Source organism: Equus caballus, chromosome 27 (genome assembly GCF_041296265.1).
Source record: "Equus caballus isolate H_3958 breed thoroughbred chromosome 27, TB-T2T, whole genome shotgun sequence".
NCBI lineage: Eukaryota > Metazoa > Chordata > Mammalia > Perissodactyla > Equidae > Equus > Equus caballus.
In genome coordinates, this window is record NC_091710.1 from 51623396 (window position 1) to 51650265 (window position 26870).

At 47.7% G+C, this 26870-nt stretch overlaps 2 long non-coding RNA genes across 2 annotated transcripts; one reads left to right on the forward strand and one right to left on the reverse strand.

Moving 5' to 3' along the window:
* The first annotated feature begins 1381 nt into the window (after positions 1 to 1381).
* Positions 1382 to 16939, forward strand: LOC106782650 (uncharacterized). The gene is made up of 4 exons (XR_001379917.3): positions 1382 to 1918; positions 2009 to 2105; positions 12221 to 15521; positions 16679 to 16939. It is a non-coding gene; the product is annotated as an uncharacterized lncRNA (long non-coding RNA).
* LOC138921079 (uncharacterized) lies at positions 9208 to 25248 on the reverse strand. The gene is made up of 3 exons (XR_011433340.1): positions 25109 to 25248; positions 17881 to 18044; positions 9208 to 15610 (listed from the first exon to the last, which is right to left on the reverse strand). It is a non-coding gene; the product is annotated as an uncharacterized lncRNA (long non-coding RNA).
* Between the last annotated feature and the right edge of the window lie 1622 nt (positions 25249 to 26870).

Consider the following 26870-nt stretch of genomic DNA (forward strand, 5'->3'; position numbering starts at 1 on the left):
TGGGGGTCTCGGCAACGGGGCAGGTCGCTTGAGGACCTGGATTGGGTTGGGGATTGGGAGGGGACTTGTTGACCGCACGGCCCTAGAGGATTGTAACTCCGCTGTGGGGTTTGGGATGGGCCAGAGGCGATCTTCTGGGGACGCCCCAATCCCTCGAGGAGCCGGGTCGCGGCCGCACCAGATGGAGACACTGTTTAGCGCCTTTCCAGTTTGAACTAGTAACTCCTTCCCAGCAGGAGAGGAAGCTGCCACCCACTTCCATCGGGCTCCCTGCAGACGCATCTTTCTTTGCGGGGTCCCCCGGGATGGGGATGAATTGAATGACCCCCGGCCTCGAGACCCCCAAGGACCCTGCGCCCCTGCCCAGCACCCACATACTTGGGGACCCTTTGGTGGGGTCCCTTGTTTCAACCGCCATCCCTGTGGATACCCCTCCCCCAGGGACACCCCATCCGCGTTGTTTCTAAGGCGCACTGGGCCGGACCCCCATCAGTAGCCCGTGCAAGTTCCGCACCAATACTGCAGGGTCCAGCGCCCCTGCATAGAAAGGCTAAAACCAGACAAGGACCCCCGCGTCTCAGTACCCACCCCAGGAGGTCCCGCCGATGTTCTCCCTCCTTCTCCTCCAGCCTGGAGCAGACAAAGCCTCGGCATTCCACAACCTGGGCAGGGCAGTGACTCCTCCAGAGACTTTTTGTGCAGGGACCCTGGTTTGCAGTGTATGGCAGGAGGCCAAGAGTAGTTAGAGCAGATGACAAGGCTTGGGGACCAAGGAAGCGCTGCTGGAGCCCTGGCTCCTCTGTCCACCCGGCAGGATTCCTGTCTGTATCCCTGGGCAGTGCTCTCTTTCCTCTATCACAGCTTGGTGTGACCATAAATCTGTTTCAAACTTTAATATGAAAACCCAAATTATAGTCTCATAAGAAGATGACTGTGCATCGTGTCCTTGCTGGTGCTGCACACATACAAGCTCCCACCCCACTGTCACAGACGGGGGTGCAGATCCTGACCTGGATCTGTCTCACTCTGCCCACCCCGATATTCCACCCTACCATCCTCAAAGGTAAAATGAACAAAGCAGCCCCAGAGAGGAGGCTTAACATTTTTTGAGCACACACCTCATGCTGGGGTTTTTTTGCACCTGCTGTCCTGTGCCATCCAACAGTCCCTTCCTAGAACTCTGGTATCTGATCCTCTGGGTCCCCTGGAAAGCCCTGGCCTTTCCTTCAAACTCACGGCCCTCTGGACTGACAGCTGCTCTGCCCCCTTGTGGGCTGGGTCTAGCTGAGAGCCCTGCTGGGGGCAGGGACACAGTGCTGGCTGGGGACCCAGGCTCAGGCCAGCTTCCGCTGACACTGGTCTTTCCTCTTCCCTCCCGCAGGCCTGTGCACTGAGGTTTAATACTTCACCGCAGGACAGCTCCTCTGGAGGTGGCTGGCCCTGTCTGTGCTGCTGCCCGGCTGCTTGGTGCAGGGCCTGAGCTACCTGTGGTTCCCAGCAGATGGACATCAAGGTCATTGTTTGTTGGTCCTGCTGCACGGCCTACAGCTTCACGTGTGGAAGCGCTAAGGACTAGCAGCCTCCTCTCGACTCTGAGGCAGGATTGCATGAGTGCAGTAGGAGGGCTCTTCTGTGCACGTGGACTCTATCACATGGTCCTATAGCTCAGGGATGGGTGAATTTTCAGAGCCACCATGTGGAACCCTTGCTCTGATACGGGCCTCCCTCTTCCAGCCTGCACTTCCTGGATCATCTCTAGCATCGGGGGGCTCCTTTCCAGTGCAGCTGTGACCCTTCCAAAGCTTTTTCTTGACTTGAGACAAATTCTTTTTCTGTTGTTTCAATTCATTGCTCGAAGCCTTAGAGCTCTGGAAGGTGACCTGCTGCAGGCCGTTCCGTTTAAACACCTATGACATTGGTCAGTGAACATCAGTCAGTGGCATAGATTTACCCACAGACTAGAGAGCCAAGAGGGCCTGGTGATATTTACATCAAGCATTTATTGCAGGAAGAAGGCATTTGGGAGTCAGGACCAGTTTTTTCCATAAGAAAGCAGCCTGGATGGGCCTAGTGTCCTGCCGGTTTACCTGTGGTCCCCTCTTCAGGTAAGGTAGTCTTCTCGCTGGGATACCTGGATGCCTGGGGTGTCAGGAGGGATGTGGCAGTGATTGCCGTAAATCAGCAGGTTCAGCTCTCAGCTGCATCCTAATCCATAGAGTTTCCAGGAATAAAACATGGAGAAAAGTTGGGGGATCCGGTCAGTGAAGCCGTGCAGTAAGTGTTCACGGCTTTGTAGACGCCACAGATTGGAAGGGTGTTAGGGAGTCACTGCAAGTCTCGGATCTCAGGCTGTGCTCCTGGCTCTTCTTGGTGCCTTTGAGCTAGTCCCAGGGCTTTCCTTGAAGGAGATGAAGTGAGGTTTCTGATATCTCAGTTGAGTCTGAGGAGGGAACAGGTCCCTTCTCACCCAGAGTAGTCTCAGGTAGGCGGCCGAGATTGCTTCTGAGAAGGACATCAGGCCACCCCCCCGGATTTCATGAGCCCTCAGAGCTGGAGCCCTAGATTCTAAAGACACCCCAAGCACATTTGAGCCACAACCATGTTGCCCAAAACTGGGCCTTTGTGTCCACACAGTGCAGTTCCTCTGAGAACACTGGACCCTTGCTAGTGGGAAGAGAGCAGAGATGGTTTGTTCACTGGACTCACAGAGCATGGGGTCTCTGTGAGCACTACCTACCATGTCACCCCCTGCCCTGAGAATAACCTGGTGAGAAAACAGGAGGGGTTGGGCCCCTGTAGTCACCAAGTATGTGACCTCAAAGACAGACAACCTATTGAAAAAGTGAAGCAACATTCTCCCCATCAAACATCTGATTGCACAAAGGAGACTTCAGTCAGTACTGGTCACCTGAGAGATGCTTCCTGAATAAATGCCACATGAATGTGCCTTCTGGAGCTCTGTGGGGCCCCTGGGGCCCATCTGATCCAGTGCCATCTTCAGAGATGGGGACCACATCAGTCCCCGTAAGTGCTTAGATTCTTGCAGCTGGTGTCCGACGGGGACTCCACTCTTGTCCTCCCCACACTCCTGCAAAAGTTTCTTAAATGATGCCATGAATATTACATATCCTAAAACTGAAATGGAGAAGTGAAGAGAGACATAAAACTTAGAAGTTGGCAGAAATGACTAGTCATCTATATCAATTCTTATTTTAAAAAATAAGTTAAGGTAACTAAAAAAATATGGAATTTAAAAGAACAGGAATAAAACAGAAGTGAGAAAAGGGAGGAGGTGTTGAAAAAGAAGCTAAAGCCAGAACGTGCGATTACTCGAGGTGAGCCAGTTTGGCTCTGAAATGTGGAACAGCCAGTGCAAGCATGAGAACTGCATGGTTTGCAATGATCCCAAGATTAAAAATAAGCCAAACAGTCAGAAATCTCCTTCCTTAGAGAAAGCTTTGACAATTAAATAGAAAGCAGCAGGTCCCTTCCTGCTCCCGGCACCAGCCCACTGGGTTCTCACAGAGCCAACACGGGAGGAGGAGGAGTGCCTTTCGGCAAAGCCAGGCTGAATTTTCTTTTAATTTGTATTTTAGTATGATAAATCCTAAATTTGGGGGGGGGGGGTTGTTACTTTCTCTTTTTTTTGTACATAACATTAGATTGTAACATTATACAACTTTCAGGTGTACACTGTAATATATTTCGAGTTTTGTGTAGATTACATCATGTTCACCACCCAAAGACTAATTACAATCTATGCCCACGCGCATGGGCCTAATCACCCCTTTCACCCTCCTCCATCCACACTTTCCCTCGGGTAACCGCTAGTCCAATCTCTGTCTCTATCTGTTTGTTTGTCATTGTTTTTATCTCCCGGTTATGAGTGAGATCATATGGTATTTGACTTTCTCCCTCTAACTTATTTCACTTAGCATAATTCCCTCAAGCTCCCTCCATGTTGTCACAAAGGGCCAGACTTCATCATTTCTTATGGCTGAGTAGTATTCCAGTGTGTATATATACCACGTCTTCTTTATCCATTCGTCTCTTGATGGGCACCTAGGTTGCTTCCAAGTCTTCATTATTGTGGATAAGGCTGGGGTGAACATAGGGGTGCATGTATCTTTATGCATTTGTGTTTTCAAGTTCTTTGGATAAATACCCAGCAGTGGAATAGCTGGATCATATGGTAGAGCAATTCTTAATTTTCTGAGGAATCTCCAAGCAGTTTTCCATAGTGGCTGCACCAGTTTACACTCCCACCAGCAGTTTACAAGGGTTCTCTTCTCTCCACATCCTCTCCAACACTTGTTGTTTCCTGTCTTGTCAATTATAGCCATTGTGACTGGAGAAGGAGACATCTCATTGTTTTTTTGATTTGCATTTCCCTGATAGCTCATGATGGTGAACATCTTTTCATGTGCCTGTTGGCGATCAGAATGTTTTCTTTGGAGAAATCTCTGTTCAGATCTTTTGCCCATTTTTTAATTGGGTTGTTGGCTTTTTGTTGTTGCGACATATGAGTTCATTCTATATTTTGAATATTAACCCCTTATCAGATATATGGTTTGCAAATATCTTCTCCCAATTGTTAGGTTGTCTTTCGTTTTGTTGATGGTTTCCCTTGCTGTGCAGAAGCTTTTTAGTCTGATGTACTCCCATTTGTTTTTTTTTTTTCCTACTGTTTCCTTTGCCATGTTATACATGGTATTGAAAAAATGCTGCACATACCGATGTCAAAGAGTGCACTGCTTATGTTTTCTTCTAGAACTTTCATGGTTTCAGGTCTTACATCAAGGTTGAATGCACGTTGAGTTGATTTTTGGCCATGGTGTAAGATAATGGTCTACTTTCATTCTTTTGCATGTGGCTGTCCAGTTCCCAACACCATTTATTGAAGAGACTCTCTTTTCTCCATGGTAGCGCGTGGCTCCCTTGTTGAAAATTGGCTGTCCATAGCTGTTTGGGTTTATTTCTAGCCTTTCAATTCTGTTCCATTGATGTGTGTGTCTGTTTTTGTGCCAGTACCATGCTGTTTTTGTTATTATAGATTTGTAGGATATTTTGAAATCAGGGCAGGTGATACGTCCAGCATTGTTCTTTCTCCTCAGGATTCCTTTGGCTATTGAGGGTCGTTTATTGTTCTATATAAATTTTTAGGATTCTTTGTTCTATTTCTGTGAAATATGTTTTGAAACTTTGATAGAGATTGCATTGAATGTATAAATTGCCTAGGAAGTACGGACATTTTGTCCATGTTAATTTTTCCAATCTAAGAGCATAGAATGTCTTTCCATTTCTTTGTGTCTTCTTCAATTTCTTTGAACTATGTTTTATAGTTTTTGCTGTACAGATCTTTCACCTCTTTGGTTAAGTTTATCCCTAGGTATGTTATTCTTTTTGTTGCAATTGTAAATGGGATTGTATTCTTAATTTCTCTGTCTGTTACTTTGTTGTTAGTGTATAGAAATATTACTGATATTTGTATGTTGACTTTCTATCCTGCAACTTGACTGTATTCATTTATTATTTCTATAAGGGTTTTAGTGGATTATTTAGGGGTTTCTATATATAGAATCATGTTATCTGCAAATAGTGACAATTTTACTTCTTCTTTTCCAATTTGGATCCCTTTTATTTCTTTTTCTTGCCTGATCATTCTGACTAGAATTTCCAATACTATGTTGTATAAGAGAGGTGAAAGTGGGCATCCTTGTCTGCCTCCTGTTCTTGGAGGGATAGCTTTCAGTTTTTCTCTATTGAGAATGATATTAGCTGTGGGTTTGTCATATATGGCCTTTATTATGTGAAGGTATTTTTCTTCTCTATCTATTTTATTTAGACTTTTTATCATAAATGGATGCTGTATCTTGTCAAATACTTTCTCTGCATGTACTGAGATGATCATGTGATTTTTATTCTTCATTTTGCTAATGTGGTGTATCACCTTGATTGATTTGCAGATGTTGAACCATCCCTGCACATCCCTGGAACAAATCCCACTTGATCATGATGTATGATCTTTTTTAATCTATTGTTGTATTCAATTTGCTAGTATTTTGTTGAGAATCTTTGCATCAATGTTCATGAGTGATATTGGCCTGTAATTTTCCTTTTCTGTGTTGTCCCTTCTGGTTTTGGTGTCATTACCATGTTGGCTTCATAGAATGAGTTAGGAGGCTTCCCCTCTTCTTCAAGTTTTTGAAAGAGTTTGAGAAGGATAGGTATTAAGTTTTCTTTGAATGTTTGGCAGAATTCACCAAGGAAGTTGTCTGCTCCTGGACTCTTATTTTTGGGAGATTTTTCATTACTGTTTCAATTTTACTGCTGGTGATTGGTCTATTCAAATTCTCTACTTCTTGCTTCAGTTTTGGAAAATTGTATGATTCTAAGAATTTATCCAGTTCTTCTAGAATATCCAATTTGTTGCCATATAGCTTTTCAAAGTATCCTCTTACAGTCTTTTGTATTTCTGAAGTGTCCCTTTTGATGTCTCCTCTTTCATTTCTGATTTTCTTTATTTGAGCCTTCTGTCTTTTTTTCCTGGTGAGTCAGGATAAAGGTTTGTCAATTTTGTTTATCTTTCCAAAGAGCCAGCTCTTGGTTTCATTGATTCTTTTCTTTTCTTTTCTTTTCTTCTTTTTGTTTTTAGTCTCTATTTCATTTATTTCTGCTCTGATTTTTATTATTTCCTTCCTTCTTCTGGTTTTGGGCTTTGTTTGCTCTTCTTTTTCCAGTTCTTTTAGATGCACTATTAGATTGTTTATTTCATTTTTTTGTTTGTTTGTTGAGGTAGGCCTGAATTGCTATTAACTTCTGTCTTAGAACCACTTTTGCTGTATCCCATAGATTTTGGCATGTCCTATTTTCATTTTCATTCGTCTTCAGGTATTTTTTCATTACTCCTTTGATTTCTTCGTTGACTCAATCGTTGTTCAGTAGCATTTTGTTTGCTCTCCACATGTTTGTGACTTTTCTGATTTTCTTCCTGTAGCTGATTTCTAGTTTCATACCTTTGTGGTCAGAAAAGATAGCTGGTATTATCCCACACTTCCCTTAGATGGTTCTCATTCGTTTTAACTCTTTATTCTTTTATCTTCAGCTTGGGTGATTTCCTCTAGTTTTTATCCAGCTCTCTGATCCATTCTTCCATATCCTCTACTCTGCTATTCAGTCCCCCTGGTGAGTTTTTCATTTCCAGTACTGTATCCTTCATTTCTGATTCGTTCTTTCTTATATAATCAGATTCTTTGTTGATGTTCTCACTGTGTTCATCCAATCTTCTCCCAGTATCTGTGAGCATCCCTATGACCTTTTGGTTGAACTCTTCATCAGGTAGATTGCTTCTTTCTGTTTCATTTAGTTCTTTTTCTGCAGTTTTCTCCTGCTCCCTTGATTGGAGCATATTCCTTTGCCTCCTACGTATGCCTCTTTCTCTGTGCTTATATCTATGTATTAGGTGTTTCAGCTAAGTCTCCTGGTCTTGGAGAAGTGGCCTTCTGAAAGAGATGCCTTTTGAGGCCAACAGTGTGCTTCCCTCTTATCACCAGTGCAGATGATCCAGGAGTGACCCCTGTGTGGGCTACTTGTGTCCTTCTGCTGTGGAAGGTTTGCTATATCTGTAGCTACCCGGGGAGTCTAGGCTTTACACCCATTGCCAGCTGCTTATAAATAGGGTTAGGGGAGCCCCAGCACCATTGGCTACAAGCTCTAATATCACACTCCTGTTGTAGTTTCCCTGTTAAATGAGTAGGCACCCAGAGTAGTGATTGCTAGGCTCAGGGACTTACAGTAGCTGTGGGCCTCGTGCCTGCAAGGGTGTTGTCCACACTCTTAAGATTGCAGCTATGTACGACTGGACCGAGGCACATGAGTCACCAGTTGTTTCAGATTTGGAAGGTTCTGCTGATCTCTTTTGTGGCTGTTTGTGAAGCACAGGTCTTCTGCCACTGATAAACACCACCCCCTATGGATCCACACACACTGTTAACACAGCCCTGGTCTGTGCACACTTCCTCACCCCTTGGAGGGTACCCAGTCACCCCACTGCAGAGGCCCTCTCCTCTCCACTCACACCCCACACAGTTCACCTCGTCCTCACCCAGGCCCTGCCCCTCAGAGGCAGACACACTCGCCAGCCAGGGTGAATTTTGAAGACTTTTTTCTAATCAGGGCCTGCAAAGGAGCCTTTGGGAAAGTTGTAGTTCACAGAACCACCTGTAGGAGGAGCCAAAGGAATTGTGTTTTGCACAGTCCTGATTGGCATCTAAGAAGGGATCACTGTAAGTGACTTCATAACAAGGCAGAAGAATCTACAAACAGCCGAAAAACTCAAACCTCCTGAGATAAAGTACCTTATGAGAAATATGACTTAAAATGTAAATTTATTATTCCTTTTTATTCTAAATGATGCATACTAAATTAATGTTGTTGATGCAAATAATGAATACTCAATGTATAAGTCAAATTGGGGTCAATTTATTATGAGCCAAGTTTGAGAACTATGGCCTGGGGCCTTCTAAGGAAGGAAGGGCACCAATGAAGTGGGGTGTATAAAGTGATTATCTACCATCTCAGAACAAAGAGCATACAGCGTCTATGACAGGAGTCTCTCTATTACTACTCTCATGAGATCCTTACAAGGTACAGCAGATCAGTGATCAATAGGCCAATGGTCACAAGATGAACACAGAAGGTTGGTAATTAATCCTTAGATCCCAGGAAGAGATCCTTGTTCTTCGTGAAATACTGATACATAGGGAAGGTCCATCCCCATTTTTAAAGGCACCATTCTTCTCTTGGTATATAATAAACGTTTAAAGCAGATGTACAATGCCTAGTCAATAAGCCACCTCAGAACCCTTTGAAAACAAGGTCAGACAGAGTTAGTTTTAAACCAAATGGCTTGCTCATATACTCTGATATATCCTATTGATTTTGATTTATTCATCATTATCACCCTTTTGCTCAGTAAATCTTTGATTACTTGAGATAAGTCACTTAGAGTGATGCCTTCTAGGATGCATTGATTTTGAAAGCATCCTCCCTCAGCACCAAGATGGTTGCTGCCTGCTCTGGGCCCATCATGTTTCTCAGTGCCAGGCCTTTATCTCATTGATATGGCCAGTTATCCACACTGGTGGGAAATAGTCTGATAAGCATACAGGTCTATATTAACAGAGGAAGCATTTCATAGGCTAAATACTTTTTCTGTTAAGCTTTTATCATTGCACAAACATTGTACAGCTGTTTTTACGTGACTCTTCAGGCTCACATTGTTTCCAGTTGTAGAATGGGTCCAATAACAATGATGAAAGTTCATTATTTGTAAAGATTAACATTAACTTGAGTTCTCTGGAACAGTCTTTAAGAGAAAAGGGTTGTAAGATCGATAGACCATCTCAAGTCACTGCAAAAGAATTACTCAAGCCTGTACGCCAGTCTTACCTCACTGAGTAAAGGAAATAGTATTCAGTTTGAATATTATGACTAATACAAGAATTCCAAAGAGAAGTAGAAATAAGAATGGCCATCTGGATCAAAAAAGGGAATCAATACCTGAAGAGTGCCAACCAAACAAACCAAGACTGGGTGTAAGATCACTTAAGGCATTCACTTGCTTTTCCATGTGCTTTAGCAGAGATGACACGTTGAAAGACTCGTCAGGTATAAAAGCACAGCATCCAGTCGGAATCATTGTATATATATCATGTTGGGATGTTGATGGAATTTCTAAGGAAATTCTATTTTGATGGCCAGCCTTTCCCATTGAAAACGTTTCAGTATTTAATAAGGTCAACCCTGCTTGGCTATCAGTAACAGCTTGTTGAGTAAATTTAGTCAGGGCTTCTAAATGTGACACGACATCTTCATGGAAGATGAAGCCCCAAGGAAGGAAAAATATAGCTGCTAGGTGGCCATACCAGTGGACCACTCCACAAGACCATCTGACCTTAAAGAGCAGAAGATGGGCAACAGATGTTCGCTCAGAGAGAATCCTTCCCTGTTTCCAAGGGAAATTCAAGGTTCAGTGTTTTAACCATCCAGGCAGCAGCCAAGGCCAGAGATTTGTTCATCATAAACACTGAGTCCCATTAGGAGCTACTCTATAAACACCTGTACTTCAAAAACAGTCTGTTCCAAACCAGTGACTTTCTTGAAAGATGGTAGTATTCTGAAAAGCTTAAATGGAACAATTATAACACAAGTGTACAGTTTACACATTACAAAGGTTTACATGAGGAGATATAAGGTTGGAAATACAGGCCGGGTCCGGAGTCTTGGCACAGCTGCCTGTAACAAATGCCGTCTTCTTCTCATCTGGTTTGGAGAATTTTGCCTTTGTCAGTTGAAGCTCGTTATCAAAAACAGGCAATGAAACCCACTCAGGTGGAGAGGCCTATTATGCTCCTTTCCAACAGGGCTGAAAAGAGTCTTTTATCTGGTGTGTTTCTCAAAAAGCGAAATCTCCAGCTGGAAGTCCATGATTCTTAAAGTCTTCATCTTTCAGGAGCTCACTGTGAAAAGGATCAGCTGCCAATCTCTCATTTTGTTATAGTGTCTCAATGAGACTTTGACAGTGATGTAAGAAATCTGCTTTAGGAAAAGTTGGTTCACACATTCCTTGATCTAACTGCATGAGCCATGCATTTAATATCTTGTGCCATGTCTTTACAGACACCCCCATAATATTCTCCCAGAGTTAATGAAACTACGACAGCCATTCTGGGACTCAGCTATGTTAAAGGTAATGGAATTGTTCAATACCACCAGGTAGTTACTCTTTGTCCCTCCGGAACCAGAGAAGACATGTGAAAGGAGTTAACAACATATGACGAGAAATGCAGCCGAACTAGAAGCTGATATTCAGAGCCTGATAAGAATTTTTTGGCCTCTTCTCTAAGTTAAGATAAAACTAAGCACCCAGAGGGAAAGAAGCCAATTAGGATGATGTAGTTGGACCCATCGATTAACCTCCAATGTCACTGAAGTTTGATCCCAAATTTCTGAGAAATTAAGAACAACTCCTTTCAAGTTACAAAGCTTTGCAAAAGCATAAAGCAGCTCTAGAGGCAGTTCAGAGTCCACCCATTTCCTTTATCTCAAAAAGGCTTATTGCCTCACCTTTCCAGGAACTGATAGCCAGCCCATCACCAATTTCTAAGATTGAGGAAAAAGGAAGGAAATATTCAAGAAAAATGGCCATAATGCACCCTTGCCTGAAATCTAGCATCTTGTGGGTCTTCTTCACAAATATTGCTTGAAAGGGCTTAAAACAAAATTTGGATTCCATTATTCTTTCATAACTAGTGAGCTTTACACAACTGCACATGATTCATCTCGGTAATTTTAAAACAACAGCTGTGGTGTGTCTATGTATATGTCATATACGTGTGATATCTTACCTCCAGATGGCAAAGAGCTCTATTTAGGGTTCTGAAAGCAAGCATTTCCATAAATGTATCAGAAACAAACTCAAATGTTTTTCAAGTTAACATGATATAAAACAATCTTTGGCAAGAGGAAGCTTATTTTACTTTGTTGGATTGATTAACATAAATACATTTCTAGAATTATCAATATGGAAACGTAAATTAAATAGACGTGAAAATGATAAGAGAGTTAGGTGAAATTTTTAACAGTCACTCTGTGTTATGGTGTATGGGCTTAAAATAATTTCAAAACCTTTTATTAACTTGAAACCTTAGAGTTTTGCTAATTGAGTTAAATGCTGAAATTTATTGCATATCTAGGTCATTTCCATGGCAGATAAAATCCGTGATGTTAATTAGAGTAGATAGGTGTGTCTACTTTGGGCCTCTTACTACAGAGAAACTAAAAAATCCTTGAATCTATTAGTAAACATGTCTTGCATTTTATTCAAAGATTGTACTATGAAGTAGCATGCTTCCAAAAATAATAAAAAGCATTTGTAAATTTGCCAAGTTATAGAATGCTAATGTAAAAGATGATTCATAACTGTTTACTTCTTAGTTTTCACTAAAACCTAGGGTCTGAAAGGGTTAAAAATTCTAATTAATGTATGCCATTAAAGCTACTAAAAGTTTCACAAGGAAAACACCTTGTATTCAAGGAAAGGAACATTTATGTTTTCAGTCAATTATATTAAAGAAGGGAAACATTTTTGTGTGTTGTGTTGGGAAAGCTACATTTGTCCTGAAGCACTGATTATTGTTCATTATTCATCACTGTTAAGCCTGACTCTGTTCAAGAACATCTGCCCTCGGTGATTACCTGTGCAAATACACCTTCGATTTTAAACCTTGGATGTGTCTCCCTCCAAGTGAGAACCAAGTCTCAGTGGTCCCTTCCAGGGCCAAATGCAGGTAGCCTGAGAAGCAGAGCTGGGTGCCTTGTGGCCAGAAATGTTGAGAGCTGGGTGAGGTGCCAGCAGGGGCAACATAGACACTGGGGAACTTCCCAGATGCCAATGTGATGGGTAACCCCTAAGGACCACACGGGGGCCTCCTCTGAGCTGGGTGAGCAGTCACAAAGAGGCCTGATGGGAGTGTCTGTGGTACCTCACCTCATGTGGCAAATTTCACCTGCTCCTCTTCGTGGGGAAAATGTGCCCCATGAGTGCTGTGATGGAAGACTTTGGGGCAAAAACCCCAGATGTGGGATGTCTTTCATTTCATGCAGCAAACCTGCATCTGGGCCTTGTCACATGAAACACACACATGTGGGCCATGATTGTGAAGAACACAAATCATACACCTTACCTTCAGTGACCTTGTTCTGCCCTTTACAGTATAATCCTCCCCTGTGAGCCTGGACCAGAGATCTGCTGTCAGTTCACTTTAAACTAGTGCTACAGTAATCACCCATCCAAAATCAGATCTTTCATTCGCCCCTGGTAAAGCACCACGAAAAGCAGGGTTCCTGACATTACTGAGGACTTGTTGACAATGAAAGTCATGGACAGCCCACCTTTCTCCAGCTCCTGGGAAGCAATAGGTCAGTGAGGAATGCGAAACTCTGGTGGCCCGCTGACAGTGGGAAAAGCGACTTTCTGATGAAATAACAGGATAAACACTGACCACGGTCCACTCTGCCAGCACTGCCCACGCAGTGTTGGGAAATGTCTTCTCCCGTGATGGGGAGGCCAGTGAGACCCAGATCAGTCAGACCCAGGGGGGAGTCTCCCCATTTGAACTTCAAAATCTAAGGTGAGGCCCTGCTTCCTGATCCTTCCCCAGGGGTCAGCAAAAAGAGCCCGTCATGTCCCTGCTGTGGGTGTGGATCCTCCATGGCTCCCACCTTCCCAGCTTGGAGCAGGAAGGCAGCTCCAGAGGCTTCTCTGGAAGCAGCCGCTGGTCTGGTGGGTGACAACTTCCTGCCACCACATAAGGCTGATGCAGCACTGTGACCATGAAGCTTGAGCCTTGCTTTCCTTGGTCCTTTGTGAAGAAACTGGAGACTTCTGAAAGCCCCTGTGGAAGGCTGAACAATGACGCCAGGGCATCAGCTGTCAGCTCTAGAACCTGTGAACGGACCTATTTGGTAAAAGGGTCTTTGCAGATGTGATTAAGTTAAGGGTTTTGAGATGGGAGATTATCCTGGACTTTTCCAATGTGCCCTAAACACCAGCACAAGTCATAAGACAGATGCAGAGGGAAATCAGAAACCACAGAAGAGCAGGAGGCACTGGGTCCACAGAGACCGAGACTGGAGAGATGTGGCTGAAAGTTAAGGGGTACCAGCAGCCACCAGACGCTGCAAGAGGCAAAGGACAGACTCTCCCTAGAGCTTCTGAGGGAGCATGGCCCAGACAACACCGTGACTTCGGCCCAGGGACACTGATCTCAGAGTTCTGGCCTCTTCAGCTTTGAGAGAATCACTTTCTGTTGTTTGAAGCCACCAGGTTTTTGTCATTTGTGACAGTGGCCTCAGGAAAGGAATCCAGCTCTAACCCCCACCCAGGTGCTGGAGAAACACAACACAGAGGAGCACATTGTGGCCCCTATGGAGAAGGACGTTGACGAGAAGTACAACCCCACCTGGCACTGCCTTGTGGGGAGGACCTTCAGGTTATGTGACACAGAAAACCACACACTTCATCTACATCTGCTTGGGCCAAGGGGCCATTCTGCTGTTCAAATCTGGGTAAAAGCAAGGATGTGCCACACACCCAGTGATCCATCCAAAAACGAGGACTGAGGCCTAAATTCCAAATGCCCGGGACTGGAGTCTTCAGCCTCGCTTAGGGGAGCAACCTCGATCTTTGAACCTTTACCTTGTTGTTTCATACAGGGCATGCTCTCTGCTGATTTGTTGTGGTTACAAAACAACTAGCAAACAGCTTACCTTTGTCTTTGTTTTCACTGAGAAAGAAGGGACTTCACTCCTGCTGCAGGAGAGTCTGGTCTTCTCAGGACTCGCTGTTATCAGAGCAAATCGTGACAGGTCAAGTGTGCACTCATCCTTCTCATGACCACCGTGACATGCCACACCTGCTTCTACTTCAGGTGTGAACAGCAGAGGAGGCCCATGAGAATGTGCATGAAGACTGCACAGCAAAGCTATGGCTGCAAATACCTCCCCCAAGCATCTCCAGGGGTCCCGTGATAGCTAACATGAATCTAGAACACTCCCCCCATATCACATGTGAAAGCACTGCTTTACCTGACTACTACAAAAGCACAGCTCTGTTCCCAGGAGCCCCCACCAACCCTGCGCGGCCCCCCATCATGACTGGGCTTCATCTGTCTTACAGCCTCAAATCTCATTGCCAGCCAACACACTTGCAATTGCAGATAACCAAAAACTCAGCTTGAACTGGAGAAAATAAACCAGGGCCACAGTTTGAGCAATCCAGAAGAAGGTCAGCCTTCGGGGACCTTGGACCCTATGCAGACCAATGTCCCCAGGAACCCAGAATATTTTCAACAGTGTCTGATTTATGCCCAGACCCACTTCTTCACAAAAGCGAGATGGCTACTGCAATCCTGGGGCAATGTTGTTTTTGTACCTTTCAAGACAAAAAGAGCTTTTCTTTCTCCAATGACTGAACAAACATGCTGGGCTTCACAGTCATGGAAGTTTCCACCACAACCCACCCTTTATCATCATTTCGGTGAATGGAATCTCCCTTCTAGTTGCTGGGGCCTTGGTTAGGGGTCCATTCTGGAAAACTCTCTGAGGTCAGGTGTGTGGGTTAAGCATCCCACACAGGAGCGGGAAGTGAAGCCATTCCCACCAGAGCGGTGTGCCTGAGGGAGAGGGGTTGCATAACGGACAGTGTCTCATGCACAAAAGTCAATAGTTGTGTTGTAATCAGGATCACAGCAGGCAAGCTTCCAGAATCAAATGTTGTGCAAGCACCTAGGAGCCTTGTAAATAGAGGCTCCTTCAGCCTGCAGCAGCCTCGCTGGGTCCCAGTCTCAGAGCAGCTCCTCATCTTCTCCTGCTGCTCAGGGTCCAGCCGGCGTTCACCATGCGGTGTCTCTGCTTCGTGCTCCTGACCTGCTTCATCCTCTTTCCTCACTTTGCCACAGGTGAGCTCTGAAGCCAGGCTGGTGTGGGGCACGGGGGTCTCATGCCCAGGGAATGGGACACAGGCCATATAAGTGGAGTGGCTCAGGGTCTGGAAATAAGTAATAAATCTGAGCATCAAGGAGAGTATCAACCAAAGAATGAATGTCTCATGGGAGATTCTTAGCATGCTCTTAATGGACTGAAACATGGCCCTCAGTAACTCTCAGGCTAAGTTTGGGGTCATTTCCCTGGAAGATGAACCCAGTGAGTAGGTAGAGACAACACCACGGGGCCAGCCCAGGCTTTCAGGCCTTGGAAGAGGCCATGGGGATAATGAGGTGCCATCCCCAGGGCTCATTTACTGTGCGACTTCCCTGCCTGGGAGAGAGCCCAGGATAAAGGAGAAAGCTGGAGCCAGGAGTCAAAACACCAGTGTGTTTTTCTCAGCTCTGATGCTGACTCACAGTGTGCACTTAGACAAGTCTCTGAGCTGTCCTCAAACTCAACCTTGTCTTCTCCTGAAAAGGAGGACAAACCCCAGAGTCGTACAGAGTCTAATTGAGGACAAACAAGGGAGAGCTTAGGAGGGGCCTCGCAGAGCAGCAGAGACACGCCAGGTGTGCTCCCCCTCTGTGATCCCTGCCCTTTTACTGTGTGTGGTCTCTGACTAGATGGCCCACGGTGACAGGCCCACACCCCTGCCACAGCTGAGGCCTGGATGCAGCACAGAGGGCAGCAGGGCGGAAGGCCCCTGACCCCTGTCTGCTCTTTCTGCCCAGTTCCTCTGGCCCAATCTCTCCTGTCCTTTTGTGCCCAGAGCGTGCTGGGACTGTGCAGTGTGAGGTGGTTCTCATCAGGCTGCGTGAGGCTGCACAGAGTCCCCTTGAGCATCTGGAACAGGGGCTGGATGCTGGGGGGCAGGCAGGGGAGCCTTGAGTCAGCATTCGGGGCAGACACTTCAGTACCTGCCCTCTTTAGAGCAGAGGCTGTCCTGCCCGCCAGGAACCAATGCAACAGTGGCAGCAGAGCAGAAGGAGCGGGGGCTCCATAGGGTTTCTGAGGGAGGCGCCTGCAGAAGGAGCCTCTCCTGCCGGCTCCTCAGGGCTCGTGTCATGTCCCCATATTCACAGGGAATATTAGTCCCTACTTAGTGACCGAAAGATTTTCCTCTCCACAGCCTCCACCCAGCGCATAGACTCAGAAGAGGAGTGCATTCAGGCTGGTGCCCAGTGTAAATGGTTTTCTTGCCCAGAAGATCATGAACGTCTTGGTTCCTGTTGGTTTGGGATAAAGAAATGCTGTCTGCGTGGATGGTCGGCTGAAGGACATGGGTGGACAAGGAGCCCAGAGATTTAAATAAAGGGCTGACTATAACTCTGAAAGTGCTGTGATATTATTTCCTGAAAATAAAGAAACAACCCATGCTGCATTTAAGAAAGTGATTACTACATGTAACAGTGTCTGGGAGAGACGTGTGTGGAAGCAGCGAGGGAACTGACACGTGCATAACGGGCCTAGGAGTGGGGAGGCCTGGAGTGCCTGAGATGGGAGATGCTTTTACATGGAAATGTTGGGGTTCAGGTGTGTGCTGGAAGAGGGGATTCTAGATCCCTAATTATGGGAAGGTGACTGTAGTGTCCCCATATATGGCAGATGTGTGTCCAGGGGGAGAAAAGGAGGGTATTATCCAGGAATTCACCTTATTCTGTTTTCCATTAATGCTGAGTCATTTCCTGGGCCTTCAAAAGTTTATCACTTGACTCTGTGAAACCCCACACCGAAAGGTAGTGGTTTAAGACAGCCAGTACCTACTGAGCTCATGAATCCATGGTTGGCCAGAGGAGCTGGGCTGAGTTGAGTGATTCTTCTGGTCACGCTTACCAGGTTATTAGTCCTCTGGGGCTGTCATAACAAACGATCACAGCCAGTGGCTTAAGCAATAAAAATTTATTTATTCACTATTTCCGAGGCTTGCAGTCCAAGATCAAGACAGCAGCGAGGTTGGCTGCTACTGAGGCCTCTGTCTCTCACTTGCTGATGGCTGACTTCTCCCTGTATCTTCCCATGGTCTTCCCGCTGTGCACACCTGTGTCCAAACTTTGTCTTCTTATCGGTACACTAGCCATCATGAATTAGGGCCCACCCTAATGACCTCATTTTGATTTAATTACCTCTTTAAAAATCTAATCTCCAAATATGATTACATTCTGAGGTACTAGGAGTTAGGACATCAAGATATGAATTTAGGGGGACACAATTCAGTCCAGAACACCTGGGCTTACTCCTGCATCTGCAGTCAGCTTCCAGGTTGGCTGGGGTTGCCTTCTAGCTGAGACAACGGGAATCTCTGAGCCAAGACTCAGCTCATCTCAGACTCACCCAGGCTTATTTTCATCGTGGCTTCCAGGGTCCCAGTAGAACCAAAGGAACCATGCAAGGTGTCTTGAAGTCTAGGCTCATAACAGGCCCCCTCTGCTGTCTTCTATTGACTGAAGCAAGTCTTCTGACCACATAGATTCCACAGTAATGAAAACAGACATCACCTGCCGAGGGGAGGAGATGCAAAGTCACACAATTGAGGTCCAATTCAGGGAGACGTACAATGATAGCCACTCTTCCATCGACCACAAAGAGTATCCTGGGCCCTTCTACCTTTATGGGTCAGTGGGTTGTGTGAGAGGGATTACTGGCTTAGGGGGAAGGCTCTGATCTTCGCAAATGCTGCCTTAGAGACAAGATTCTCTAGAAAAATGTCAAGATGTATCCGGGCTCTGCTCTGAAGACAGGACACAGAGTCCTACCAAGTATAGTCCCAGACGTGATGCTAGTGGTTGAACTTGCTGAAAAATATCATGCATGACTAGTTGTTGCCGAGAAAAATCAGAATTTTCTCGTCTCCTTTATACTTCTTTTGCCCTTCACACTGTATTGGTTTTGGAATGTTTAGAGGGGAGGGGCCCTATGACGTCATTTGTGCTGAAAGCCCCTGAATGTCTTCATTCAGACCTTCCCCTTCCCTGTGGAACTCTATGTGACTGGAGGCGGCCGTGTCTCTCTACACCCAGGAGCAGGACTGAGTCAGGGAGGTGAAGGCGGGGTCTTTAACACCCCCATCATCTCCTGCAGGCTCCTCCCTACAGCTGCCCAAGGAAGGATGAACTAGAGATAACGCCAAGAACTTGCAAAACAAATGTAGCTTCGAAACCATCCCCCAAACCCTCCAGCCTCACTGCTCTATCTAAATGCTTCCTACATAGACCTCTGGAGCCCCTGCCTCTGCCCACACAGCCCCCGAATCAGAACACTCTCCAAGTCTGAGCCTAACTCTCCCGCTGCATCTGCCCCCTGCCCTCTCCTGCTGTCTAATCATCTCACCGCACACACCCTGCATGTCCATGCTGTGTCATGCCCACGGGGAAGGCCCTTCCCTGGCTTAATAGCAGCTCCCCTTCCTGCTACCCATGAGAATTATTCACCTCTTCCTGGGTTCTCCCTGAACATTCATCCACCAGGGCTGTTGGATGCTAAAGAGTGCAGAAGAGAAGGAAAAGTCTGCACAGTGACTGGCCGAGGGATCAGGATGTGTGCAAATCATCATCCTTTATAACCCCAGACCCCTGCATGCATTCACGCCACCAGTATTTATTGAGTGTTGCATCAGTGTCAGGTCCTGAAGTGAAGAACTCAGATCTCATCCCTCCTCCTGGGTATGACATTCCAGTGGAGGCAGATGGACAATGAGAAAATCAACTCATTAAGTGACACCCGTGCTGAGAAGAAGAAGAAAGCAGAGGTGGGGATGCCTATGTCCACCAGGTGCTAGTTTATGCTGGGTGGCCTGCATGACCACTTTTCTTCTCTTTTCGATTGGCAATTAACATTAGTTCGTTATTGACACTCTCAGTAGAACATGCACTGAGGAATTCCACCACCTGCTGTAACAGCTCTTACAAAGTAGGAGAAGAACAATGTCCTCAGAACCCCTGACACAGAATCAATAAGGGACTCACCCTGTTTACAGATTCCTGGAGGGCACGGAGTCAGCCTCGCGTTCCTCCCTCCCTTCACCCCAAGTCTCCAGGAGCACTGCTGCCTCATGAGACAGAGTGGCCTGCTCCTCCCAGGAACACTGCCTGGTCCATGATGAGGGACAGTGTGGGCATGAGCCATTGCCCCAAACACACACATATGTGGTTCCTTGTCTCCAGTAGGGGGATGCTTCCAATTTAATCCAAACAAAACACACTTTAGAGATTGGTGTTTGAGCTCCATGATCTCTGCACTTTCCTGGCAGTTAAATATGCCCCTTTGGCAGCATATGCCCATGCCGTCAGCAGCACCTCCCCGCTCATGATCCTCTCCTCGAAACAAGTTCAAATGAGAGTCAGGCAGGAAAGCATGGAGAGTCTGAGCAAGTCTTGAAAAGGGAGACACATAAGCAGAAGAGGGTCAAGATCTGAGGTCAGCAGACACTGCAAAATAGCCCTGGCCTGCAATCCCTCTTCCTTCTGTGAGCCAGGACAGCGATTTCATGATGCTCTAACCACCACCTGGATGCTGCAGGGAGGGGGAGAGACGGTGCTCAAGCAGAATCCTGTGACGTAGTGAGGATGTAACTATGGAAATTTTCTCAATACATTCTCCCCTCACTTGGGTTTTGAGTTTTCATGCCCTTCTCCCCTGATGCTCATACAATCCGTTAGCTTTTCTCATCATCTGCCATCCAGTCGGCTCTATCCATGATTCTAGAAACAATCCCTTGGTAAAGGGGTGCTGCGGTACTTTCCTCTGACTATTTAGTTCAACGCACTACTTAGTTCAAGGCCACGTAGGAGCAGCCTTTGAGTCACTAGAGTTTTGAAGACTGTGTCTCTATAGAATCTGCACTAGGTGTTTCCACAGGGACAATTCAAAGGAGGGAACTGGATAAAAGAGTTGGAGAAATGAAACAGCAAAACAAGAACAGTAGAGTGACAGTGGCGGGATGCAGCCCCCAAACAAAGGACTGGCACAGTTGAGAGAAGACATTGGAGTTATAAGAACCCAGAGACTCAGAGAAGGAGCCCCATCCAGCTGCGAGCCTGCCACTCTGGGAGCTCCTCTAGGGCATCATGGGCTGTTTCTGGGAGTGCCGACAATGACAGCCTAAAAGACCTCAGCTCCAGGGTGGACAGCCATTGCTTGGGGATTCACAACAGGAGCAGGAAGACAGCAGCAAGACCAATCACCTTCTCCTCCTCTGCCTTCCCATCTTCTGCGGCTCCTGTCTGCAGAACCCAAGGGCAGGCAAAGGAGGAACACGCTTTGCAGAGTCTCAACTTTGGCCTCACAAGGTGGGCTTTGAAGAATCTTCTGGAGCTGAGGGGTGATACTCATTTTTCCTGTTGCTTTGGCCAACTAAGTCAAAACAAGTCCTGCCCACGCCACAAAATGATGACCCAATGGAAGCACATCCATGTCTGTTACTGCGTATCCAAACACTCCAAAATGAAGTGGCTTAAAGCAACACAGATTGTATGTGCTCCTCATTCTGTGGCCCAATAGTCTGGGCTGCTTCTCCCAGAGGAGATCATGTGCAGTCATACGGCATTGGGACGGGACTGGGCTGTCACAGACGGCCTCGCTTATGTCTGGAGTTGGGCTCTTTCTCCCCAGAGATCCCCAAAGCTAGGTCCCTACCACCCCCAGAGATAGTGAGACAGCGGCTCTATCCCCCAGACAGTCACATTTCAAAGAGGTACCCTGTGTCCCTAAGAAAGACATTCCTGGGCTGTAAAACTGGCAAGGGACTTTTCAAAAGATTTACATACCTCTCCAAGGGACAGAGAAAGAGTTCACAGTGACAAGTTTTCTAAGTCAATGCTCTAAGGACAGGGAGGTCAGGGACCTGGAATCAGGAGGAAGTCCCTTCTAGTTTAGTCTAACTGAGGGGACATCAAGGCTGGACGGTCAGAGGCTGGTCCAGCTTCTTCACAGGACAGGCTCCGGGTGCTAAGAGAGAGAATGAGAGAGACAGAGACAGAGAGAGACAGAGAGAGAGACAGAGAGAAAGAGAGAAGCAGCTGCGGGGCCTCTGCGCCTGGGCTGGGAACTCATACAACATAACTGCTCCCACATTCTCTTGGTCAGAGGAACTCACAGGCCAGCCAAATTCCAGGGTTGAAGAAAAAGCTCCACCCCTTAATGCAGAAGTGGGAAAGTCACAGGGCAGACAGCTGAGCACGCGAGCATAGAAGGAATTCGTCGTCCTTTTTAGATCTGCCACAAAAGGCTTAGATATAGCGTCAGGTGTGGACACTTAGTCAGACATGCTTCTCTACCTTCTGAGGTTGCTCCACCCACTCCCACTCCCCGTCTACTTCATCTCATGGCTCTGACTTGGGGTAGAAACCACTCTCTTCTGAGCTGAGGCTATTGCCCTGGGAAAATAATCCCTTTCCCCAAGATGTTTTCTACTTTTCCTTTCAACAACAGCCCCCGCAGCTTCAAGACAGAAGACACTGACTAGAGCTCTTATTCATACTGCTGCTGTCTCAGGAGAAAGATCCGCCTCCAAATTTTTAAAGCAGTGCCTAGTTTTTTAACATATGAGATATGGGATACATCCAGATGCTCAGATAATACGTAGGAATTAGGGGAAATATTTTGTCTTAAAAGTTGAAATGCATGGAATACCACAGTGATCCCTCCTCAACCAAAAACACCCCCTACTCCCAATCCTAACTCCTGTACGTGATTTCAATTTTATATTACTTTTCTAGCAGCTGGAATCCTGCTCCCAGTGTGTACAAACTGTGACATTCTCTCTTTGCAGGACAACTTGGAAAAGGAGCTTCTGGGGACTGGAATCAATGAAAGGGGAGGTTGTAGCAGAGGAGAGGGAGTGGGATTTTGACAAAAAGATTTTGGGGAAAATCAAGCTGAAAACTAGAAACCCAGACCTCGGGACTGCACGCTTGTATTGGATTAGAGGGAAGAGATTCAGAATATTTACAGGACGTTTTGATCGTCTGTGTGGTAGAGCTGACTCTCTGAAAAGGAGAGAGACCTAGAAGATCAGAATTGGAACTTCTGATGAGAAAACAGCAAAGGCTTTGAAGCGTGATGGCAAACTGGGCATGAGGAGGGGAGGAAAGGCTCTCAGGATAAGTAAACATTCCCTTTAAGGAAATAAAGCATTTGATCAGAAGCACAGTGAAACTGTAGGGAGGAACCAGAGATGTCTGACTCTGTGGTGTTATTCTGGTAAATGGGAAACAACCAGAAGAGTTTCATAGGTTCGGCTGCACCGTCCACTCTGCTCTTCCCTTCAAGAGGGCGCGTTCTTCCACGGCGGGTGGCTCTGCTGCAGGACTTGCCCAGGGAAGGAGGGAGCGCTCCACCTCACCCACCACCTGATCAGTGCAGCAAGTTCCTGGGGATGGGAAACACCCTTGACTCAAGGACGGCACCAAAAGCTGCCCCAAAATAAAAAGGAGCAAGAGTTTGGCTATTGCCTGCTTTAGGAGTTACAGATTCCAACTTCATCATCACCATCAGCATGCCAAAGTACCACTTCTTCCTTAAATTATAGGGCAGATTTAGAGAGATAGATAGATAGATAGATAGATAGATAGAGATTGAGATCCTGAGACATGGTTTTCTAGTGCCCACCTTTCCATCTTACACACTGGAACCCAGATTAACCCTCAAGTCCATCCAGAGAATCTTTAGCGAGGACAGAGATCCTAATGGATTTGGGCAAGAGAAGCAGAGAAGTAGCCAGATAACCCCCCTACCCCCTATAAGACTTCCAAGGACCAATTAAGGCCTGGAATCCCACTCCTCCCACAGACACGGGCACTCTCTGACTGGTGGGTACCCAACTGCCTTTCAGTGGCCCAGAGGCGGTGACCAGTTTAACCATCCTCTGACTAACCTGCCTGCAGTCATAACTACCGGGAAGCACTTTTCCAGGGCCCATTAGAAGGTTGGAAAGAGCAGAGGAAAGGCTGCTGCCCACATGATGAAGCGGGATCTGATTTGTACTTTCCTCCTAGGAACCAGAAACGCTGCCCTCCCTCCCCGCCCTGCTGGCAACTTGGGTAAAGCAGAACCAGACATGTTATCCTAACAGCTCAGGCCCAAATGCCCCTGGCAGGCGGGTCTCTGGCCGGAAATCTCCCCGCCTTGGGGCGGCGGGCAAGGGAAGGGGCGGGGGCCAAGGAGGCGGGCCTGGCGGCAGGAGGTGGGGGCCGGGGTCCCGGCGCGGAGGATGCACGCGGGGGTCCTGGGGCTCTCCGCCCTGCTGTTGGCGGCCGACAGGAGAGCGCATGAGTGCGGGGCAGCCGAGGCCTGGAAGCCTGCCGTGCTCATCCTTCCAACACCCCAATCCACCCAGATGCCCTGGGACGCACGCGCCATCCCAGTAGGTGCAGGCAGCCTATCTATGCCCGGGCACAACGCTGCGCGCAAGTGCAAACACGACGGCACCCCTCCCGCCGGCTGAGGACCCCAGTCCAGTCCTTCCTGGATTCCCGCGGATCCACGATCCTACTGTGGATGCATGATTCCTCCCAAGGATGCATGGTGCACCGTGCATGATGATGCGGGGTCGGTGAGCCGAGGAGTCGAAAGAAAGATTTCTTAGACTCTCAAGATCTGGCAGGAGTGCTCTTTTATTTAGAGAATAGTATAGAATAGCATGGGGACAGGACCCACGGGCAGTCAGAGCTTCTGCTGCCGGTGCTTCTGCTGCCCCCGCTGGCATGGGGACAGGGCCCATGGGCAGGCAGAGCTGGTGCGTGGGGACAGGACCCACGGGCAGTCAGAGCTCCTGCTGCTGCCCCAAGTTGAGGGTTAGGGCTAAATTTAAGGCATGGGTATGTGAGTCAAAGGGCAAACAAATTCCACTCCTCGGAGCCTGCTTCTTATCTGTAGTTTTAAAAGTAACCAGCCTAAAAATCCTCATCACATGAGACCCCCACGGATGCACGATCGCCCTGCGGATGCACGATCCTCCGCAGATGCATGGTCCCCCAAGGATAAATAATCCTCGCCTGGCGCCTAGGCGCCTGGAGCCCGCCCTTTCATCCAGAACGGCCTCCTGAACTCAGCCAAGTGCTGCGGGTGTGAGATGTGCTGAACTCCTCATGGGTGCGTCCTGCTTTCCCATCACCACAGCCAGCCTGGGGGTCTCTGCGGTGGGCGAGGCAGCTTAGGGTCCCGAGTTGAGGGGTTGGGGGATGGGACCGGGCTGGGTGTCCGCGCGGCCCTGGAGGACTTTCTCCGCTTAGGGCCTTAGGACGGGCTGGAGGCAACCTGCCCGGGACACCCCAGTCGCGCTAGGAGCCGGGTCCCGGCCGCATAAGATGGCAACACTGTTTAGTGCCATTCCAATTTGAGCTGGTAGCTCTTTCGGTGCCAGAGAGGAGGCCTCCGCGCACTTCCGCCTTGCTCCCTGCAGACTCCTCTTCCTTGGCGCCGTCCCGGGGATTGGGGTGGATTTAAGGAGGCCCCCGCCCTCGCGACCCCCAGGGACTCTGCGCCGCTCCCAAGCACCCACGTACTTAGAGACCCTCGCGGGCGTAGGCTTTGAACTAGACCCCTGGGAGCCAGTTCCTGACACCTGTTAGCGGGGTCCCTTCTTTGAACAGCCATCCCTGTCAGTCCCCAAAAGGGCGCCCCCGCCGCGCTGTTTCAAAGCCACACCAGGAGCCCCTGTGAGGTCCGCACCAAAGCTCCCAGGTCGAGCCCCCCGGCCGAGAAGGGCTAAGACAAGACAGGACCCCCACGTCTCAGCACCCACTCCAGGCGGTCGCGTGGGTATTCTCCCTCCTTCTCCCCTAGTCTGGAGCAGCAAAGGTCTCCGAATTCCTCAGCCTGGGCGGGGCAGTGACTCCTCTACAGACTTTTTGTGCAGGGACACTGGCTTGCGGTGTGTGGCAGGAAACCCACAGTGGTTAGAGCAGATGACAGGGCTCGGGGAGCAAGGAAGGGCTGCAGGACCCTGGTTCCTCTGTCCACACCCGCAGGTTCCTATCTGTACAGCGTGCGGGCAGTGCTCTCTTTCTGCTATCGCAGCTTCGTGTGACCATAAGTCCGTTTTAAACTTTTAATATGGAAAAATCTAAATTATAGGCACATAAAACGATGACTATACATCGTGCACTTGCTGGTGCTGGACAGATACAAGCTCCCACCCCACTGTCACTGATGGGGATGCAGATCCCGACCTGGATCTGTCTCACTCTGCCCACCCGGTTACTCCACCCTACCATCCTCAAAGGTAAAATGAAGACAGCAGCCACAGAGAGGAGGCTTAACATTTTTTGAGCACATACCTCATGCTGGGTGTTTTTTGCAGCTGCTGTCCTGTGCCATCCAACAGTCCCTTCCTAGGACCTGGTGTCTGATCCTCTGGGTCCCCTGGAAAGGCCTGGCCTTTCCTTCAACCTCACACCTGTCCTGGACTGACAGCTGGCTCTGCACATTCATGGGCTGGGTCTAGCTGAGAGCCCTGCTGGAGGCAGAGAAACAGTGCTGGCTGGGGACCCAGTCTCCCTCCAGCCTTCCCCTGACCCTGGTCTTTCCTCTTCCCTCCCGCAGGCCTCTGCACTGTGGTTTACTACTTCACCGCCGGACAACTCCTCTGGGGGGACTGGCCCTGGCTGTGCTGCTGCCCGGCTGCTTGGTGCAGGGCCTGAGTTATCTGTGGTTCCGAGCAGATGGACATCAAGGTCATTGCTTGCTGGTCCTGCTGCACGGCCTACAGCTTGGCGTGTGGAAGCGGTAAGGACTGGCAGCCTCCTCTCGACTCTGAGGCAGGATTGCATGAGTGCAGTAGGAGGGCTCTTCTGTGCACGTGGACTCTGTCATATTGTCCTAGAAGTTCAGGGATGGGGGAATTTTCAGAGCCACCACGTGGAACCCTTGCTCTGATGTGGGCATCCCCTTCCAGCCTGCCCTTCCTGGAGCATCTCTATCATCAAGTGGTTCCTTCCCCATGCAGCAGTGGCCCTTCCAAAGCTTTTTCTTGACTTCAGCCAAATTCTGTCTTTCTGTTGTTTCCATTCATTGCTCGATGCCTTAGAGCCATAGAAAGTGACCTGCTTAAGGCCGTTCCATTTAAACACCTACTACCTTAGTCACAGAAGGTGGCATTGATTTACACACAAACTAGAGAGCGGAGTGGGCCTGGTCACATTTCCATCGTATTTATTTCAGGAAGAAGGCGTTTGGGAGCCAGGGCCAGTTTTTTCCACAAAAATGACATGTGGATGGCCTAGTGTCCTGCAGGCTTACCTGTGGTTCACTTCTCTTTTTTTTCTTTGTCCCCATTTTCTTTTCTTTTTCTTTTTCTTTTTTTGCTTCAGTAACATTGGTTTATA